Raw genomic sequence first — 21,940 nt, 5'->3', positions numbered from 1 at the left:
CGTCCTTGGGGCCTGGACAGCGCTGTCCACAGCGGCGTTTCACTCTCCTGCTCTGTCCTGAGCGTGCAGGGCTTGGATGGTGCCCTAGGTGTCTGGGGTCTCCCTCCCTCCCTCCCTCCCTCTTTCCTTCCTTCCTTCCTTCCATCTGTGCTCGGTGTGGCCTCCCTGACGTGGGGCTCCAGCTCCTCCCCCATGTGCACTGGGCGTCGGTCCCCACGGGAGGAGGACGCTGAAGGCCAGGCTGGTCTTAGACCTCTGACAAGTGGCATCATTATTGGCAAGTGGCCGCGAGTGCCCGCAGTCCCCTCCCTGGCGTAGCTGAGGCCCGCCCCATGCACACTGAGGTGGGCAGTGCTGTCCCCGCTGCCTGCAGCTCCCTCAGCCCCCAGCCCGCTTGCACGCAGGGACTCAGAGGTGCCGACAGGGACACGAGGGTGCATCAGGTGGGGAGGAGGGGATGTGGGCTCCAGGACCCTCCTCTGCAGGGTCCTGACAGCAAGGGAGGTGGGGAGTGTCGGCCGAGGCCCTGCTGGGTGTCCGGGTGGGACGTGGACGCCGTGCTCCCTCCGCTCTGGGGCACCAGCGGCCTCAGTGGCCGGGACACCCCAGTCCCCGCCGGGCTCTGTGCCCGCGGCCCCGCCTCTCAGCTCCGGAACCCCTTCCCAGGGCATCCTGGGAGCCTCGGAGGATCTGTGGAATGGGAGGGGGCGGCCTGCCGCCCTTTGAAGTCTCCGTGGTTTGGAGCAGGCTGTTATCTTGCCGAACAGCTCGTTCATCTACATGGACTTTATCTGAAAGCAGCCGGGGGGCTAAAAATAGAGGAATTTCGGTTGAGCAGGGAGTGCGTCCGACTCTCGGTTTCCTGGGCAACGCCTGGCTCTGGCCCGTGTCCATCTCTGCTGCAGCTGGGCAGGCGGGCAGGGGCACAGCTCCGGATTCCTGCCCCACCCACCCTGGCCTGGGCCTGCAGGACGACCCTCTGCCCACCGGCAGTCTTCCCCGGCCTGGGCGGCTATGGGGCCACGATCCTGTACATGGGGGAGGGCCGCTGTCCAGGTGCCCACGGGGGCCCTCACTTCGGGCCTGGCCCTCTGGGGCTGTGTGACGCCAACACCCTGGCCCCGCCGGAGGGCTGGCCCGTCTCGGTCAGCACAGGCCTCAGCGGGCCTGGTGGCTCTCTTTTGCCCAGGCAGATGGTCCAGTGGCAGATGCCCTGTCTGGCAGGATGGGAACTGAAACTGGGAACGGTCAGCTCCCCAGGCTGAGCGGTTTCAGAGGCTCTGGGGCCTGGACTCCACCTCTCTGGTGACCCGTCCTTGGCTTTCACTCTTCTTCTCGTGTGGGACCAGGGACTCGGGGCTGGCACATTCCGGGAGAAGCCGCAGGTGGCCACGCCCAGTACATCAGACCAGGCACCCTGCGTGGTGGGGGGGGACCGGCAGGGCGGGGCTTCCAGACATCAACGGATGCAGAGGTAGAGCCGGGGAAGGGACCCAGGCCCGCCCCCCTCCCCTCCTTGCCCAGCTCTGGAACAGCTCTGGCCAAGGCAGCCTTCGCTGACCGGCCCCCGCCACTGGCAGGGGTCGTGGTGGCCCAGCAGCCCTGGGAGCGGCCCCGCTGCCCTGTCGTCCAGATGCGCTCACCCCTCCTCAAGTCCCTGCCCTGGTCTGGTTCTGTCCCCTGTCCCACTGTCCTGGGCCTCTCTTACGGCTCTGCCCACTGCTCCTCGGGACAGGCCACCCCTTGAAACCTAAACCAGAGCCTGGTGTCCTCTGGGGGTGACGATGCGTAGGAGACAGGGTCCCCTGGAGCCATCTGGCAGCCGGCGGGGGTCTGAGAACCAGGGCTCAGCCCTTGTCCAGCCAGGGTCGGTGTGGTGGGCTGAGGTGCGGCCCACGTTGGCCTTGGGGGTACAGAATTATGGGCCCACATTTCTTCAGATCTGAACAACAAAGGGAAGGGTTTTCTGGAGTCCCTGATCCCTGGGGGCAAGGTTGGGAGCAAGGCCCCTCGTGGCCTCCACCGTCAGGCTCTGCGCCCAGGACAGGGGCCGTTTCTGGGCAGCAAGGATTCCGGATGTTCCGCACACACTCAGGGAGATGGGCTCTGTGTCGCCTTCGTCCCCCTCCTGCCTCCCAGGAGCTGGTTCCGCCCGAGAGGCTCAGTCACGCCCCCAGGTCTGAAGGCAGGGAGCAGGCCGTGCTCCACGCTGAATCTCTGCCCCGTGGACACGTGCTGGACCCGGGCAGAGGCTGCCGTGGGCCGGCGTCCAGCTCAGCCTGCCCAGCCCCTCCCCCGCTAGCCGATGCCCCCCTCGGGGACAGACCCTGGGAAAGGGCCCCGCCGGGCCCAGAGGGCACAGTGGCGTGTCCCAGGCCCCACGTTATCACCGCAGCCATCGGGACCATAAACAACCCCCCTCGCAATCCTGCTGACTGAGGGAAGTTGGGGGCAGGAAATCCAGCAGCCGTCCAGCCCTGGGAAGCCCAGCAGGCCTGCAGTGGTGGCAGTGCCAGCCGGCCCGCCAGCCCCAGCCGGAGCCCCGGACCTCCCCCAACCCCACCGGGCTGGCCTCAGGCCGGAAGGGAGCCTGGCCCCCAACTGCTTCCTCATCTCAGCTCAGGCCCTCGGCGGTGACGGCGGTCCCGTCCCGGCCGGCTCACTCAGCCACAGGACGAGGGGCTTGGAGAGGAGGGGGAGGGGACTTCGGGGTGCACAGCGGCTGCCCCCATCCCCATCTTGGGGGCAGGTCGCTCTGAGGGTCAGTGGCCGGGCTGTCCACTTGCAGGGAGTCACCGGGGGTGGGGGAGGCCAGCTGAGCCTGTTCAGGGGGGCCTCCGTTTCCCAGCAAGGAGTCCCCTTCCCATGTCCAGTCCAGGGGCCACGTGGGCTGGAGGGCCCCCCACACTTCCTTCTCTCTGGGGTCCTGCAGCCTCATTGCAGCTCGCGCTCCTGCTCAGAGCCCCCCACCCGCCCTCAGGATGCCCCCTGGCCTGCACAACCAGCCTCACTCCAGGGGCATGGGAAGCAGACACGGCGTTCCCCCGCCGCAGCCTGCACCCCACCGGCGTGGGGAGCCCGCTGGCCCCCTTAGTTGTGCGAGGAGAGGGCTTGAACTGCTTTGTCACGTTGCGTTCTCTACTCTGGCAAGGACTCGTCTGCCCAAATAAAGTCTCTTTTACTAGTGGGGAAACTGAGGCCCGGAGAGGTTGAGCGGTTGCCTAGTTAGCTGGTTAGGTAAAGAGCTGGTCCCGGCGGAAGCCACAGACAGAAGGGGAGATAAGGTGGAGAGAGACAGAAGAAAGCAGAAGAGTATTTCACAAACAGAAGGGGTCTGGTTGAGAAGAGGCCGGGTAGGAACACTGGGGGCCAAGGTGAGGGCAAGCAGCAAGGTCCACGGGCGGCAGTGGTCAGATTCCGACACGCCAGGCCCTGGGACGGGTCCTGAGAACGCGGCCCCCAGCCCCCCGGCCCCTCCCTGTCAGGGCTGCTCCAGGGCAGGGACCCTGTGGCTCTCTGGGGACCCGATGGAGAAGTCTGCTCCCACCTTCCTCCCCCAGTGTGTATTCTTAGCTCCGTCCCCAGGACCTGCTGCAGTGTTTACATTGAGCCCTGTTTATTTTGCAAGCTCAGCTCACACTGCTTTGGCTGATATGAGGAACACAGTGGGCTGGGAGAATTTCTTTCTTCTCTGTTTTTGCCGGAAATGTTCATGGCTCAGAGCCGGACACAGGGAGTCCTGGGTTTCCAGGCCCCAGTTCAGAGACTGTGGGTGGGAAGGGCCCCCCCAACCCCCGACATTCCTTCCACCGCCACCCCGGCCTAGAACCCCGGCCAGGCACACCTTTCTCCCAGACAGGAATGCCCCCCAGCCCGGGCTCCCCACCACCTCACCTCCCCAGCCCCTGCCCTTGACAGGTAGGCCCAGTCACCCAGGACCTGGCGTCTGCACCAGACCCCCCTCCTCCTGCTCTGTCCCCCTCCCCGACTTCTCCGTCCACCAGGCCTGAAAGCAGGACCCGAAATCCTGGTCATCCCAGCCACTGCCCCTGCTCCGACCACCACCCCGAGAGCCCCTCAAAGCTGCTCACCCTTGCACGCCAGCTGCACATCCTCCCCGCTGAGTTCAGGCCTTTATCATCTTGGGCTTAGATTATTTTTCCAGACATCTATGTGGCCTCTGGCCTCTCCCCACCACACACCAGTCCTTCACATTGTATAAGCTTTCTGAAACACTGCTGAAACCCTCCTGCTAATATTTTCTTCAGAGTTTTTCTGTCCACATTTGTGGGTGAGATAGGTACTTACAGTGTCCTCATCGGGTTATGGTATCCAGTGTATGTGAGCCTCACAGAACGAGTTGAGAAGTGTTCCCTCTTCTTCCATATTCTAGAATATTTTGTATAGGATGAGGATTCTCTTCCCCTGAGTGTTTGGGGAAACTTGGAGGTAAAGCCACCTAGGCCTGGTGTGTTCTTTGTGGGCAGGTTTTTAATCGAGTCAATGACTCGGATGGTTATGGGACAGTTGGGGTTTTCTATCTCTTCTTGTGTCAGTTTTGATAAGTTGCATATTTTAAGAATTTGTACATTCCATCCTAGTTTTCACATTTATTGGTATTTATTATCATTTTAGCATCTGCATCATCAGTGGTTAGGCCCCTTTTTTATTGCCAATATTGTTTGTTTGTGCCTTCACTTTTTTCCATTGGTCAAGCCTGCCAGCTAGTTGATGATTTTATTCATGTTTTCAACAAACTTTTGACCTAGTTGATCCTCTCTTTTGTCGGTTTTGTTTTGTTTCATTCACTTCTCTTTATTTTCTTCCTTCTATTTACTTGGGCTTAATGTATTATTCTTTCTGTAACTTCTTAGGTTGAATACTTATGAATTCTAAAACTTTCTAGATTTCTAAGCTGTGCATTTAAGACTATACTTTTATTTTTCTCTAAATACCACTCAAACTTCATCCCCCAGGTTTTGATATATATCATTTAACTTTAATGTTCATTCACACAAAGATTTTTCTAGTCTCCATTATGACCTCTTGTTTATCCCAGGAGCTATTTGGAATATGATTTTTGTCATTGTTATAATTGTTATTCCTCTATTGTCAAAGAAAGTGATCTGCAGGGTATCAATCTTTTTTTTTTTAATAAGTTTGTTTATTTATTTATTTTTGGCTGCATTGGGTCTTTGTTGCTGCACGCGGGCTTTCTCTAGTTGCAGCGAGCAAGGGCTGCTCTTCGTTGCGGTGCACAGGCTGTAGGCACGCGGGCTTCAGTAGTTGTGGCACATGGGGTTCAGTAGTTGTGGCTCGCAGGCTCTAGAGCGCAGGCTCAGTAGTTGTGGCGCACAGGCTTTGTTGCTCCGTGGCATGTGAGATCTTCCCGGACCAGGGCGGATTCTTAACCACTGTGCCACCAGGGAAGTCCTGTAGGGTATCAGTCTCTTGGAACATTTTGAAATATGTTTTACAGGTACAACATGTCATCAACTTTTGTAGATGTACCTTCTGTGTTTGAATACCATGTGTATTCTGAAGTTGCTGGGTGCAGTGTTATACTTGTGTCCATTAGAACGAGCTTGTTAATTGTTTTGTTGAGATCTATAGCCTCACTGGAATGTTTTTATCTTACTTGATCTATCATTACTGAGAAATGTGTTGAAGTGCCAACTATTGTGGAGAATTTTTCTAGTTTTCTTTATATTTCTGTCAATTTTCGCTTAATGTATTTTTAGAGCTTATGATCAGATACGTATAATATCCAAATTTGTATATATTCACTGCTGGATTCAATGTTTTCTAATTCCATAACACCCACTTTCTCTCAAGTAGTGTTCTTTTTTCCCTTAAAGTCTATTATCATTGTTATACAAACCTAATTTTGTTTGTAATCTTTTTTTTTAAGCTTTCTTTTGAGGTATAATTTACATGCCATAAAATTCACCCAATGTAAATGTAGGCAACACATTTTAGTAAATTTCTAGTTTGATTTGCAAACATCATCAAAACTAAGTTTTAGAACATTTTTCAACACCCCCAAATTCCCTCAATTCCATTTGCAATCATTCCCAGCTCCCACCGCCAGCCACACTCAACCACTGACCTGCTTTCTGTCTCTGTATCCTTAAATTTCTATAAGGCTAGAAATTTGCCTTTTCTGGATGCTTCATATAAATGGAATCAGACAACTTGTGGTGTTTTGTGTTTAGTTTTTCTCACATAATGTAACATTCTTGAGGGTCATCTGTGCTGCATCATGTATTTCTTTTCTTTTTAACACTGAATAGTATTCTGTTGTATGGATCAACCACATTTTGTTTATCCATTTGCCAGTTGATAGACGTTTGGATTGTTTCCAGTTTGGGGCTATTATGGTCAATGCTGCTGTGAACTTTTATCTACAAGTCTGTGTATGGACATATGTTTTCATTTCTCTTGGTCAGGTTCCTAAGAGGGGAATTGATGGGTCATATGGTAAGTTTCTGTTTAACTTTCTAAAAAACTTCTAAACTGTTTTCCAAAGAGTCTGTACCATTCTGATTTCCCACCAGTAATGTACAAAGGTTCCACTCTCTCTATATCCTTGCAAATACATGGTATGGTTGGCCTTTTTTCTTTTCGCCATTCTAGTTGTGGGTTTGATTTGCATTTCCTTAATCACTAATGATGTTGAGCAACTTTTCATGTGCTTATTAGCCATTCATAGTCTTCTCTGGGGAAATGTTTATTCAACTCTCTTGCCTATTTTCTAATTAAGTAGTTCTGTTATTGAGTTGTAAGAGTTGTTTATATGTTCTGGATACAAGTCCTTTATCAGATATATGACTTGCAATTATTTTCTCCCATTCTGCGGCTGTCTTTTCATGTTCTTAATCATGTCTTTTAAAACACAAAAGTTTTAAATTGTAAAAAGTCCAACTTATCTTTTCTTGTGTGACTCATGCTTTTGATGTTATATCTAAGACCTGTTTGCCTAATCCAGGGACATGAACATTTTCTTCTATTTTTTTCTCATAGAAGTTTTTGGACTCAACTCTTATATTTAGGTCGATGATTTATTTTGAGTTAATTTTGGGGTGTGGTGTGAGGAAAAGTTTGGGGTTTTTTTTGTTTTGTTTTGGTTTTTGGTTTTTGTTCTTTTTGCTTATGGATATCCAATTGCCTCGGCACCATTCGTTGAAAACGTTACTTTTCCCCCGTTGAATTTTCATGGCACCTTTGTCGAAAATCAATTGAACATAAGTATATGGGTTTATTTCTGGATTCTCAATTCTGTTCTATTGGTCTATATCCCTATCCTTAAACCCACATTACACTGTCTTGATTATTGTAGCTTTGTAGTTAGTTTTGAAATCAGGTAGTGTAAGTCCTCCAGTTTTCTTCTTTCTCAAATTGTTTTGCACATTCTAAGTGCTATGAATTTTTATATGAATTTTAGAATCAGCTTGCCAGCTTCTACCAAAAAAAAAAGAGAAGAAGCCTGCTGGGATTTTGATAGGGATTGTGTTGAATCTATAGATCCATTTGGGAGAACTTGACATCTTAACAATATTGAGTCTTCTAATTCATGAACATGGTATATCCTTCTGTTTATTTGATCTATTTTAATTTCTTCCTGTGATATTTTATACTCTTCAGTGTACAAATCTTACGTATCCTTTGTTAACGTTCGTCCTAAATATTTTATTATTTTTGATGCTACTGTTAATGGAATTGTTTTCTTAATTTCATTTTTGAATTGTTTGTTACTAGTATACAGAAATACAATTAAGTTTTGATATTAAGCTTATAAACTGTGACTTCATTGTTATTAATTTTAGTAAACATTGTTGTTATTGCTGTTGATTCCTTAGGATTTTCTACATACAGGATCGCGTCACGTGTGAATAAAGACAGTTTTAGGTCTTCCTTCCAATCTGGATGCCTTTAATTTCTTTTTTTTTTTTTTTTTTTTTTGCCTAATTACACTGGCTTGACTGTCCAGTAAGATGTTGACTAAAAGTGGCTAGAGAAGGTCTTACAGGGAAAAGTATTCAGTCATTCACCATTAAATATGATGTAGATTTTCATTAGATGCTCTTTATTGGGTTGAGGATGTTTCCTTCTATTCCTGGTGTGTGTTCAGAGCTCTTATCATGAAAGGATGTTAGATTTCCTCAGTTGCCCATTCTGCATCTTTTGAGATGGTCACATGCCTTTTAGCCCTTATTCTATTAATATGATGTGATACATTAATTGATTTGGGGGCGTTAAGCCAATCTTGTATTTCCCACTTGATCATGATTTATGATCTCTTTTATCTGTTGTTGGATTTTGTTTGCTGAGATTTTGTTAGGAATGTTTGTATCTCTATTCATAAAAGATATTGTTCTCTAGTTTTATTGTGACTTTTTTTTCTGATTTTGGTGTCGGGTTTTTTAATTCTTGTCTCTTTAATCCTGTATACACATTTTAGGTGTGTGTTGTAAACACTGTGTGGCTAGGTTTTTAAAAATCATTTAATACATTTATACTTAATGTAATTTCCAATATCTTTTGATTGATTTTCTAGCAATGTATTTTGTGCTTTTCATTTGTACTAAATTTTTTAATGTTTACTTCGGTCCTCTTTCTTGCCTCTTGTTGGATTGATGATTATTTCTCATTCCATTTTTTCTTCTACTGGTTTTGAAGTTATATGGCCATTCTTGTAGAGGTTAACCTAGGACATTGTAAATGGTTATATAATAGAGCCATTTGCTATATTTACCCACATCTGGAATAAAATAAGGACCTTAGGACATTTTAGTTTCAATCTCTCCTGCTGACTTACATGTCTTGTTGTATACTTTAGTTCAAGCATAATTAGTAGTGTTTTATACAATCAATATGTGTTTAAATTTACCCACCTGTTTGCCTCTTTTGTCACTCATCATTTATTTTTCATCTCAGATCTTACATCTGGGGTCACTTTTTTCTGGCTGAAGTATTCATTAGAATTTCCTTCAGTGAAAATCAAAATCCCTCTGATTTTATTTGTTTTAAGATGACTGTTTTACTGTTGTTCTTAAAAAATATTTCCACTGGGTATAAAATTCTAGACCCTAGGTTACCGAAAAGATTTTCTCTTAACACATTGAAAAGATTGTCCAACTGTACTTTGACTTCCATTGTTTCCATTGAGAACAAAGATGACAGTGAGTCATTGCTCTTTGGAAGGCAATGTATTTTTTCTTTCTGGCTACTTTTAAGCTCTTTCCTTTGACTCTAATGTTCTGCATTTTCACTATGTTGTGTTATTAGAGAGTTTCTTTTGTTCATTCTGCTTGGAATTCAGTGAGTTTCCTTAATCTGTGGTTGGTGTGTTGCATCAGTTCTGGATTATACTCAGCCACTATCTCTTCATATTTTGCTTTAGTTCATTATCTCTTCTGGAACTTTCATTAGACACTTGGTAGACCATCTCAATCCCCTCTATGTCTCTTAGTGCCTCTCTCTCTCTCTCTCTTTTAAAAAAAATCACTTTGTTTCTCTGTACTGGGTTCTGGATAATGTCTTCTGATCCATCTTCCAATTCACTAGTTATTTCTTCAACTGTTTCTAATCTGCTGTTAAACCTAACCAAAGAATTTTAAATTTCAATGATTATTTTCCTATTTATGGAAATTCCATTTGGTTTTTATGCATACTTGATAGATCATTTTAATAGTATCTTTCTTTTCACTTGTATATTCAAACTTTTAAAAAATTTCTTGAAACGTATTGAATATGGCTATTTTATATTTAATTTCTGGTATCTAAAGTCTTTGTGAATCGGCTTCTCTGTTTTTGCTTTTTCTTCTGGCTTTCATTCATGGTGTTTTGTTCCCTTTGAGGATTTCTTTTTTTTAATCATGAGTTCATATGTCTTAAAATGTATCTGTGGGGATTTTTGAGGTCTAATGTGAAGTTGAGGTTCTTGGGGCGGTGGGGGGGGGGGGAATCTACGTTCACCTCTTCCTTTGCTATACACGTGGGAGTATTACCAGCCTGGACTATAAATCCTGGGCTCAACGTTTTCAAGACCACCCAGGTGGTGTGCATTTGGGTTTCCAAGCTGAGCATGGACCAGCTTGTGGATGTGACTTCTCAGGGCAAATATTGTTCCACTCCTGTTAGCGGCAAGACAATTTCCTATATGGTCGTTTCAGGGACCAGGTTATTTCTCATTGACCTTTACACTGAACATAGAGCCCTTTGAACGTTCCAGCTTTACGTAGGGCTCCGCTGTGACACTTCCCACCTGGGGCAGGTCTGGGCTTGGATACCTAGCTATCCATCACCTGTGAGACTGTGAAAACCAAAGCTCAAGTGTACTCAGTTCATCAAATGCCTTCAGGATACCTCTTACCTCTGTGGGCTCCACTTTCACTGCACATTCAGCCTCTGACCTCTCTTACTTCCTGGCTAGCTCGTCAAGGCCAATGAGTCTCGTGGTCAGACAAACTCTTGTTCACTTACAGGCGACAGAGTCCGGGTTTGGAAGGTGGGATTTTTCTGGGCAGCCTGGGTCTGATGGCTGCTGTCCCAACTCCCTGTACTGATTCCTGACCTTCCCATGTTCCATCTCCCCATGAAACTGGGAGCTACTGGGCAGTAGTTACATGTCTTGTTCATGCTGGTCCCTGGGGATCTTAGTGATCAGTAGGTCTTACGCTGGGACTCCAGTGGGGACTGGGTTGGGCCACCAGCCCTTGGCAGGCTGGACTGAGAAGGATGCCAGCCGGTCTAGAGCTGGGAGCCTCTAGACCAGGGGCCAGCAAACTGGGGCCTACGGACCAAATCTGGCCCCTGACCTAAAGAATGTGTGACAGAGACTATACGTGATTCCCTAATGCCCATGATATTTACTATCTGGCCATTTACAGGAAAGTGTGCTAAGCCCCAATTCAGACCAATGTTGTCCAGTAGAAATATAATGGGAGCCACAGATATAATTTTAAACTTTCTAATAGCCACATCAGAAAAAATGAAAATAAACAGCTTAAATTCATTGTAATATATTTTATTTAACCCAATAGATTAAGATATTATCATTTCAATACGTAATCAATACAAAAGAATGCTTAGGATGGTCAACATCCTGTCTTCAAAAGCCAGCGTGTGTTTTAGACTTAGAGCACACCTCAGTTTGGATGCTCTGTTTTCATAAGAACTGCTTGGTCTGCATTTAGATGTCATAAAATTTGCCGTTGAAAAGGCGGATTCTCACGCCTAAAGCATTCCAAACAACCATAGCTAAAGTCTTCCGATAACTGATTTGGGGATCTGTATTTAAATTTAATTGTGAATTCGTTAAAATTAAATCAAATTAAGACCCAGTTCCTTGGTCTCACAAGCCACGTTTCCAGTGCTTTTAGCCAAGCAGGTCTGGTGAGCAGGCTGGTGAACAGGCAGCTTCAGACTGTCATGTGCTTGTGGACAGAGGCGAGAGTGGTCCCCGAGCATCTGACCAGGTCAGGCCCAGGGAGGTGCTGGGTGAACACCAAGAGGATAAGCAACTGCTGCTGCGGGGCAGACAGGGCTGGGGCTGGGGCTGGGGCTGGGTGGGAGGGAGCATCTTCTAGCCCCAGCATCCCCTCGGTACTTCCTTGCACCCTCCTGGGTTCCCATTCCTCAGGCTCTTTCCTGAATTCCTCCCTCGAGGCCCTCTGGGTCCATGACCCACGCCTCCCCAAGGGGCCTAAGGACCGTCTGCCTGGGATTCCGGCTCTTATAACCACATCTGTCTCCCACCAGCCTTGGCTCCTGGGGGGCCGTCAGGAACGGCGTTCCCTGCGTGAGGCTCTGTTTCCAGGCTGCCTCAGACTCCATGGAGCACCTTGTCACCAGCTGGGGCTGCACTGGAAAGCAGGGCGGCCTCAAATGGGCACCGACGGCCCTGCCCCCCCCCACATGCCATGCCCAGCCCCCCAACTTTCCTCTGCCCACCCCCAACACGTCTCTCTTTGCTGGTGAGCGGCTCTTGAGTGGCACGGCCGTAAATAGGCGAAGGCGTGGGGCTCTGCCTGATCAAAGGGCCCCCTTCAGAAGCCGTCATTAGCTGCTATTCTGGGAACTGGTTATTTTAAGGTTAGTGTATTTTTTCTTTCCTGAGGAGCCGTCTTAGTGGATGGCAAGGTCCTGAGGTGCTGGCTCTTCAGTCAAACCACACAAGCCCTGTTTTGTCTAGGGTTTCAAAGATAAACCTATAATGAAAGCGTCAGTTGACACTAAGCGCCGCCATCCCCATTCCTGGGCAGAGGTGGGCGGGCCTGCCAGGGAGTCCCCGCGCCCCTCGAGCCACAGGGAGACTTGACGGGCCCCCGGGACGGGGCTGCCATGTTCCCGGAGGGAGCCCGAGGCCAGAGCCCGGCATTCTCACGGCCAGGGCAGCCCCCATAGGACTTGCCTAGAGCCTGGCTCAGGGGCCTTTTCAACAGTCGGCCCAGCTTTGGCCAAAAATCTGTGGGAAGATGCCCACCCCCACCAGTGGCCAGGGGAACGCACAGTGATGCCCTGGTTTAAGAAGATGGTAATACCCGGTGCTGGCACCCAGGTGCGGAAACGGGCATTCTTACACATTGTTGGTGGGGACGCAAATTACTGTAGTCACAGAGCTTCTGGGAAGGAATCTAGCAGCGTCTGTTAACATTCAAAATACATGTACCTTTTGATCGAACATCTCTGCTTCCAGGAAATGAAACCCCAGGGTCAGAGATCTATGTATCAGGACGCTTGTCAGGCTCTAATGTGTGACTGAGAGATGTGGGGAGCCACTTGATTGCGGCGAGGAAAGAGCTGAGTAAAGGAGATGCCGCCCAGTTGTGGGCACCACCCGGCCTGATGTCCGTCAGTGGCTCTGGAGCCACACCTTTAATGAGTCGCTAAGTCAGAAAGCTGAGATGCCGTGAACCGCTGGGGTTGTCTGGGCAGTAGACAGCCCGTGTGCGGCTGTGCGATGCTCTGTCCTCGTTTGTCCGAGGTCAAGGTGCCCCTGGTAGTCAGTGTGCGTGTTCCGAGGTAGTTCAGGTAGAGATGTCGCATCCCATCCAGCTTCCTGCTCTGGCCTCAGTCCTCTGTCCGCTGGGGCGGCTCTCCCACCAGAAGGACTAGCCCCCAAACTCAATATCCTGTGAGCCCTACACCCAAGGCCCCCTCCCCAGGGCTCTGGGTTCGCTCAGCACTCAAGCCTCCGTCACCGGTCTGAGCCTCCTTCCCCACAGGCCCTCTCTGTGCCAAGATGGGGGACACAGTCCATCGGCTCCAGGCCCCTTCCAGGCCCGAGGACCAGCCCCAAGCTCTTAACTGCTCCATCCTGGAAACAACACACATCACTTCCGCTCCAACCCCCTGGCGGAACGAGTCACGTGCCCCACCCAGAGGAATGTGGGGAATGTGGTCCCGGCAGGACCCTCTTGAGTCGTCCGTGTGACGGGACGTCCGTCTGTCCACCCATGTTCATCCAGAGGCGGCAGACACACCTGTGACTCGGGCCTGCCCACCTGCCCCTGCCCACACACAACTCACCTCAACAGCCCTCCCCATGGCCCGCGGCTCAGCCCTCTGCGCCCAGCAGGACGCTGAGAACAGCCCGGCACCCAAGGGCCCCACCCGCGAGGCTTGGTTTTGTGGGCCAAGCCCCCGCCAGGGTTAGGGAGCACCCAGGGAGAGAGGCACGGGAGGCACACTCACGTCTGGCCATCTGACCCGCCGCACAGATGGGCACCCGGCCGTCGGCAGTAGACGCGTTTGCACAAAAGGGACGAACGGGGCGATGGGAGGGGAGTGTGATGAGCTGCAGGGTCTGAGCTGCCGTGCGATCCCTCCTCTCTCCACCCTGGTCCCCAAGGTCCGGGTGACCGGGCTGGGGCAGGATCCCCCTCTGAGGAGCTCAGGAGCCCCCTCTCTGAGGTCAGAGGACTGGGCCGCCCACCGCATCTGAGAGTCCGAGCTTCCGCAGGAGATGCTAAAACCACACGCCTCCACTTCAGAGGCTCGGTTTCCCTGTCACCGAGGAAGGGCCTGGGTCGGGCAGGCTTTGAGGGACCTGCAGGCATCCCAGGCCTCTCCATCCCATCAAGGGTGAGACCCTCAGGCCCCTGTGGTGTCCAAGGGGTTTGTTGCCAAGACGCCATGGTCATGGGGGGGCAGGTCAGAGCTCAGACTGGCCTGGAGCTGAACCGGGAGCTGGCATCCGGGCTGATGCTCAGGGCAGCATGCCCGGCCAGCCTGTAGTCCTGGGCCTCTCCTGACATAGAGGCAGGAAGGCTGGCCTCATGGCTCACCTCCTCCTGGCCAGCAGGAGCCGATCCCCCCATGGTGGTAGCCTCACCCATCGCTGGCATCAGACGCTTGGCCTCCCAGGAAGGAACGTGAGTGCTGGCTTCCGAAGTCTGTTCTGGCTCAGAGACTAGGCGTGGGGGACATTCATCACAAAGAGTGATTGTGAAGACTGCACCCCACAAAGCAGTAGGTCCCCACCTCTGGGTGACTTGGAGGCCCATGGAGGGGCACCCGGTACCTCCCGGGGACGCCCTTGCCGGGGGGACAGGCACTGCTCGCCAGCCTCTCTGAGCCTCAGTTTCCCCCTCCATCCAAGGCAGGAAGGAGAAAAGAGGGGGGGTGTGTGTGCTCAGGGCCACCTGCCCGGGCCTGGTCTCCAATGGCCGCTGCGCCCACACCCGACGCCTGAGGACCCGGAGCCCGCCTGAGAGTTGCCCACAGCAAGGCCAGACAGGGGCCCCCGGGGCCACTCTTCACACCTCTTTCCAGGCCCCAGGATCCTACCCGTCCCTGCGGTCCTGACTCAGTGGGGCAGAGCTGGGATCAGGGCCGGGCAGCCTGGCTCCCAAGCCTGTGTGTTCTCAGATTCACATGTCCTCCTCTGGCCGAGAGGACAAGGCCACCTGCATGCACGTGGGCCCAAGGGGCCTTCCTGTCCTCCTCCCATTTCACACAGTGGAAAGCCCAGGCCTTCCCTTTGCACGTTTGCAGCCAGTGGCTGGGGTTCAAGCCCTGCCCCCTCGGCTCGCTGGCCATGGACCCGGGAAGTCATATGGGCTCTCGTGCCTTGGTCTTCTCACCGGTCAGCGGAGGGGATGAAATTGATGCTACTAAGGCAAGTGCCGTTGGGAGGATCCCTGAGTTGATTCATAACCAGGCAGAGGAACTTCATGTGCAAAGGCCCTGTGGCACGGGGAAATACAGCAAGTCCAGAGCTACGAGACCCGGCGTCCGATTACAGAGCTCAGAGAGAGTGGGTGTGAGGGTGGGCCAGCCATCGGTCAGGAAGGGGGGCGCTCAGGGGCCAGTCTGGGAGCCCAGGCTCTGCTCTGACCCGACTGTGTAGCATCCTGAGCCTAAGCCTCAGTTCCCCCAGCTGCACCGTGGCCTCCTGCTCCCCACATGCGTGGCAGCCCCCCAGAACCTTTCTTTCCCTCCTCTTTCCTGGGTGTTTCTCTCCCAGTCTGCCCGGGGGACGATAACCCCTCCCCGCAACTAGGCCTTTCCTGAATGACTCTATTTATAGGCCTCAAATATTGGCCAGAAAGGAAATTTACATTTTTTTACAATTTAGCTCCAGTCTGTGTCAGCTTCTGTGGGTTGACTGCTTCTGAGAGAGGCGGGGGGCAGGGAGCAGGCGGGCAGAGATGTGTGTATTGGGCCCACGGGCAGCGCACGGCGGCCGGGAGCCCTTCTCAAGCCTATTTGGTGATCTATAATCAACGGCCTCGCTGGGGGCGTCGGGCTAGGCAGACCATCTGGGGGCGCCAAGGGGTGAGGGCGGCCCCGAGCCTTGTCTTTGTGGCGAACCCTGCCCCGCCGCCTTGGCCGACCTCAGAAAAACATGTATTTTGATCAAAATGGGCCCTTTTTTAAACTTGTCACCCTGCGGGTCAGGGCACAGCCTGCCCCCGCCAGTCCTGCATATTAAGCAGTGGCTTGGTCACCACCAAAAATAGATGTCCCAGCCCAGAGGCAGGGCTGTCCCGCCTGCTCCGGGAGGGGACCGGCCCGGAAAGGGGCAGCCGGCCCAGGCCCCGGCCCTGCCGACTCTGGAGACTGCAGGCTTGAAGGCAGGCGGCAGGGAGCCGAGTGGCCTGGTTGGGGACCACGTCCTCCAGGGGTGGGGTCGGGGTGGCAGCCACGGTGGGCCCCGGGCCCGGCGAGGTCGGAGCGCGGCCCACGCCCGCCCGGGGCCAGGTGGCAGGTGGATGCCAGCAGGTCCCCGGCCACAGGGCCACACCCGGGCGCGGGCGGCCTCCTCCCCGCCCGGGACCCGCGGGCCTGGGCTCTCACTCCACCTTGGCCATCAGGGATGCACAAAATGGCTGACGCGGCCGTTTCTAACCGGGATGCGCGCACATGGCAGTGGCCGTGCGGAGCTGTGTTTATTTTGCCGAGCGGACGGCCTTTCGTTGCCCGGGTTCCGAGCGCTCCAGAGGCAGATGGAAATTTTTGTGGATTAAACACGGGGCTGAGGCGCGCTGGGCTGTTTGGGTTGGCAGCGCTCCCTCCCCATCCCGTTCCTCATCCGCGCTCCCGCCCTCCTCACCGGGGCATCCATTCATGCCTCCATCCTGGGCCCCCTCCTCCACTCCCAGCTCGGGGGCCTCCCTCGCTCCTGCTGGCCCAGAGCAGGGCAGCCTCGGCCCCCTCCCCGAGTCGGGAAGAGGCTGCAGGGTGACGGAGGGCTCACCGGGAAGGCCTGCTCCTCTGGGGCCCTTCTCAAACTGGGGGCCCCTCTGACCTCCAGATCCTCATCTATGAGATGGGAGCTGGTGTGCAGACCAGGCAACCAGCATACGGGGCATGCTTATGGGTCCGTCACCCAGAAAATGCCCAGTACCCAGGCTCCGTCATGGGTCCTGCTCTCAGGAAGGCAAAAGCCACCAGGGAAGCATGAGGGGCAAAGCCTTATCCCTCACTACCCCGGGAGAAACTCTGCGTCCAGACAGGATCTGGACCTTTCTGAAAGGACTGGAGGGTATGCTGGTCTACAGAAAAGATCTCTGGGGGACAAGGAGCAAAGCGTGTGGATATCTGGGGAACCAGGTTCCAAGCAGAGGGCACAGCTTTGCACACTCTGCAAATGCCCTGCGGTGCGACCGTGCCTGGCTTGTTTGAGCAACCAGGGTGGCCGTGGGTTAGGGAGGAGCCTGGAGATGGGAGCAGACAGGTAAAGGGGTGGGCAGACCTCCGGGCCCTGTGAGCCACTGGAAGGACTTGAGGCTTCACTTGGAGGGAGGGGGGCTTTGGGGCGGAGAGGGCTGCGATCCAGCACGTGTTTTTAGCTACGCTGCCCTGGCACGTTGAGGGTAGACTGAAGAGGGGGGCAGGTGTGGCCGCAGGGAGAGCTGCGGGGCCAGCGCACACCGCTCCTGTCCCTCCCCCTGCCAGCCCCACCCTGGGAGGCAGGTTGGTCAGTGTGCCCAGCCCGCTCTGTCGCCGCCGGCCGGGAGCCATAGGTCAGGTCTCACACATAAAGAGCCATCTGTGTGGGCAGCAAGGTGGCCAGCCCGCCTGCCACCCGCACGGGGACGCTCTACCCAGCAGGCTCCGCCCACCCCCTCCCCGACGGGGCCTGCGGACACCCTGTCAGACCGCCAGCACCGACCCCTGGGTGGGACCTTCTCGGGGTGATGTGAAGCCCTGGCCCGAGGTGCTGACACCACAGTGACCTGTGTCACCTGGCCAGGCTCAGAGCAGCACTGGAGATGGGGAATTCAATGAGGCCCAGGCAGAGCATGTCTGGTTGGGGGGGGTAGGGGGCACAGCTGCAATGGGATCCAGTGTCACAGGCCCCCGTGTGTGGCCCACCTGGGTGCACCCGGCAGCATGGGGTCTTGGTTTTAAGCCTTTACAATGTTACCTTCTGATAAGGGGCCACATCCGATAAACAGGGTGGAAATTCTGAACCTTGCACCTTCTCCAGAACCCACGGGTGTCCCCACACATGAGCCCTCTGGTCTGGACGGAGGGACCGGAAGTCCCGGCCACAGAGACTAAAGAAGCCAAGGAAGGGTCACCTATGTCCACTGGGCACCAGCAACACTGGGCACACAGCAACACTGTGAATGGGACGGGCTGGTTCCTGCCCCTTGGAGCGCATGGTTCGGGAGGCAGAGGGCGGGATGCACGGAATGGCCCATAAGTACCTACTGCCCGGCTGAAAGAGGGCTGGACCGGATAGGCAGGGCCACCTCCGGTCGGGGGTCAGGGGCCTGGAGACAACCAGCGGTGAATGAGGTGGCGGGTGGTGTGGCTGGAAGAGTTCCCAGCATGAGCAGCCGTGCAAAGGCCCTGGGGCCCAGGGTCATGGCCGTCTGAGGCTGTGAGAGCGGGCAAGGCAGAGCCTGGCCCTGTCAGCTGAATTGGGGGCTTTAGAACTCACCCTATGAGCCTGAGGGGCAGGGGATGATACTGGCTTCCCTGGGAGGAGGATTAGAGGCAGGCGAGGGTGGGAGCCCCAAGAGTGGTGAAGGGCCGCAGTGGGATTAGGACACACGTGTGTGCCTTGGACTAGAGTGGACACCTGCGGGGTAGTAGCCCACAGTCCACTGGACCCGTTGGTCAACAGGACAGGCAGATGGAGGGGATAGGGTGTCAAGAAGGACCAGGTTTCTAAGGAGAGCGCCTGGATGGGGGTGCTTTGCTTGGAGGGACGCCAGGGTGGGGCAGGTCAGGGGCAATCTCGAATTCCATTCTGGACGTGTTCAGTGGGCGGGTGGACTCCAGTGCTTAGAGATCAGGTGGAAAAGAAGGAAGGAAGGAGATGGGGAGATGGGGAGGCAAGAGTGGGCCTCGCCAGAGCCAGGGAGGGGAGAATGTGGCCCTGGGCTTGGCCAGGGAGGGGGTGGGGTTTGCTCTGATGGGGCCAGGCTTCCCCAGCCCCGAGCTCGGCCAGGCCCGCGGAGGTTGGGCAGACGTGGGACCCTAAAGGCACAGGAGAAGAGCTGGTGTGTTTGGGGTTAGAGGGAGCAGTACTGCACCACTGACGTCCGCGGACGGCTTCCCGGGTGAAGAGGCCATGGACCGGCTGTTCCCAGGGACAGGTGCCAAAGGCAGGGCACCCACTGTCCGTGCTAGGGTCACCGCCCACAGTCCTGTCCCTGTCCCTCCCGAGTCAGGGAAGGCCACGATATCTGCCCTTTGACAGCCAGAGAGCACCCACGGGGCCGGGTGTGCCGCAGAAGACCTGGGCTGGGCCTGGGCTGGTGCAGCTCACCAGGCTGCAGAGCTGCAGAGGGAGGGAGGGAGGGGGCGCAGGGGGGCACGGAGTCCAGACTAGGACGCAGTCTGTTCGATGACCCTGAGCACCTAAGGACTCGGTCATGGCGTTCACCTCCCGCTCCCACGTCTATGCAGCCCCATCACCAGCTGAGGAAAGGCGCGCGTGTCACCGGACTGAGCTCCGCCTCCGTTTCCCTGTCTCTCCTCCCTGCCCCCCGGGAGCTTTATGGATTAAACATCAGCCCCTTGAAGAGGTGGGGACACTCGACGCCCTTCCCGGGGCGCCTCTCTGCCGAGGCCCAGAAAAGGAGCGGGATTCACAGAGTGGCCCCTGCCTCTGCTGGGCCTGCGGCTGGGGGGTCTGCAGCACCTGGGGAAGCACCCGACCCGGCCTCAGAGGATCTGGTGACCTAGCTTCTCTGTCCCACTCGGTTTCCCTCCGCTCCTAAAATTGGAGCTCTGCTGAACAGCTCCAAATCCTGCACCCGGGGACAGAGCGAGAGCTAAAGGGACAGTAACGCTTGGGCACAGGTGGACACGAAGCCCGGCTCCCTCCCTGGCCCAAGCAGACCCCTGGCCCAAGCCACCCACTCTACGACTGACTGACCTCTGGGGCTCACCCAGAGTCCCCCGGAGTCTGAGTCCTGTCCCTGATTCTGCTGGCTCCAGGCTTTCTGTTGTCATGGTGACACCCAGCCCCTAGCCGCAGAGCCCACCGAATCTTCCCTGCCCTTTTGTAAGGAAAACTAACTTATTTTTCAGCTCCATAAACCTGGCAGGAGCCTGTCTTTTCCAGGCCAGTGGGGGACCTCCGTGGGCAGGTGCCTCCCGGTGGGGTCAGGCGTGGCCACCTCTACCTTACAGATGAGGAGGTGGAGGGTCCTCACAAGGTGAGGGGAGCGCTGCCCGGCTCCCCCCTCCTGCCCCAGGGTCCTGCGGGGGTCCCTTCCCCCCCCGGGGCTCCAGTACCCTCTTACACAACACTCTCTTCGCACCCACCCCCCTCTGTAGGCATGAGTGCTTCTACTGTGACAGCATCACCCTAAGACACGTGACCATCCCCCTCACCTACTGAGGCCTTGGGAGAATTGAATTAAAAATTAGCATGAATGCATTTGAAAAAAAAAAGGAGTCAGTCATCTGTCTCCTGCCAGAAGCCAGCACAGCCCCATTCTGCCCGCCCAGTATGCTGCCCAAGGTGGCCGCAGTCCTGACAGGGCTTCGTTTGAGGTCGACACCAAGGCCAAGGTGGCCGAGTCCATCCTCTGCGCGCCCACGTGCGTGGAGAGCCGCGCAGCCAGTCCAGTGGGTCGCTCTGACCTTTGGTGGTGATGTAGCGGGAAGCGCCCGCCACTCCTCTCCTGGTCCCCCTGCACCTCCCCACTCCGGGCAGCCTCGCCCCCCAAGATGGGCCAGGCCTCCAACTGCAGGGGGCCCGGTGCGGGGCCTGAGACACACTGCTTGTGTCCGGCTTTCTCATGGGTGTGTTCAGCATCACGACCCTCTCCCTTGTGAAGGGACCGACCCCTGAGGGGGCCAGGGTCCGGGTCGTGGGCCTCCCCCAGCCCCATGGGGCTGCGTGTCCCCCGGCCTCGGAACCGGGCCCCCAGATGAAGGGCCGGCTGGGGCCCAGGGCAGCGGGAAGGCCTCGGGGTTCCCAGGAAGCAGAGACTGTGGGCCGCTCTCCCCTGCTGCGGCCGGTCCTTGTCCTCACACAAGCCCCATTGCTGCACCGTCCCCGCCGCGCCACCTGACAGATGGGACACTGACAAGACGACCGGGCAGGGAGACGCTCGCCTTTCGGTGCCAACACAAGCGGCCTTTATCCTGGCCGTAAATGGTCTCTGTGTCGAGGGAGCCTGTATCCAGCCCGGGCCTGAGCCCCTGGCGGCCAGCGGGGCGAAACTGGGTCCATGGGGACAGACTCTACAACGGACGGCTGGTGGCATGTGGTGGCAAAGCAGCCCCACGGGACCACAACGGGACGTTGTTCCGGCCTCACCTGGGCTGGTCTCTGCCCGCAGCTTCGCGGCCCCCGGGGGGAGGCCCTGGGAGGCCGAGGCCGGCGCCGGAGGCCGGTCCTGGGGAGAGGCCGGGCAGCTGCTGGCCTCCGCACATCCCCCGCCGAGTGCGGGCCGCAACGTGCCTACTGACCCTGGTAGCGGGTCACACCGTGAATGAGCCCTCTCTCCTGTGTCCCCCGCCAGGAGGGCAGGGGGCAGCGCCCCCCAGTCAGGGCTGTGCCCAGGAGGGCTGGCCCGCGGGAGGCTGAGCCAGCCCCAGAGACCATCTCCCCTTGGCTTTTAGTGATATGGTACCAGCGCCTGCACGATCCAGGCCCCCAGAGCCCGCCTAGAGCACTCATGGCCATGCCAGCCCTGTGTTAGCTGCCCACGCAGGCAAAGCCTCCTCCTTGGCTGCCTGCCCACCCTCAGCCCTCACTCTGGGGCCTGAGGATCCTGCCCCCGTGCCCATTTGACGCCCCCCTTGTATGTCTCAAAGGCTCCTTGCCTTTGCTGCGAGATGGGGCACACGTGATCTTGCCTCCGTACATCCCCCACTCCGGCCTCTTCTGGGCACAGTGCCTTTTCACACCCCTGAGCCTTTGCCTGTGCAGAGCCCCTCCCCCGGGATGCCCTGTGAGTGTGCACAGCCCGGGGCTCGGGAACGCCCGGTGGCTGGGTCATTTGAGCCCTGACCA

General features: G+C 55.1%; 1 protein-coding gene across 1 annotated transcript in view; it reads left to right on the top strand.

Annotated features, from left to right (window-relative positions):
* Positions 1-21,940, top strand: part of KCNQ1 (potassium voltage-gated channel subfamily Q member 1) — a 348,499-nt gene that overhangs the window by 277,460 nt on the left and 49,099 nt on the right. The gene's annotated exons all lie outside the window — the stretch shown is intronic.

The sequence above is a fragment of the Eubalaena glacialis genome, chromosome 10, assembly GCF_028564815.1.
Source record: "Eubalaena glacialis isolate mEubGla1 chromosome 10, mEubGla1.1.hap2.+ XY, whole genome shotgun sequence".
NCBI lineage: Eukaryota > Metazoa > Chordata > Mammalia > Artiodactyla > Balaenidae > Eubalaena > Eubalaena glacialis.
This window is presented reverse-complemented; position numbering and strand designations above follow the sequence as displayed.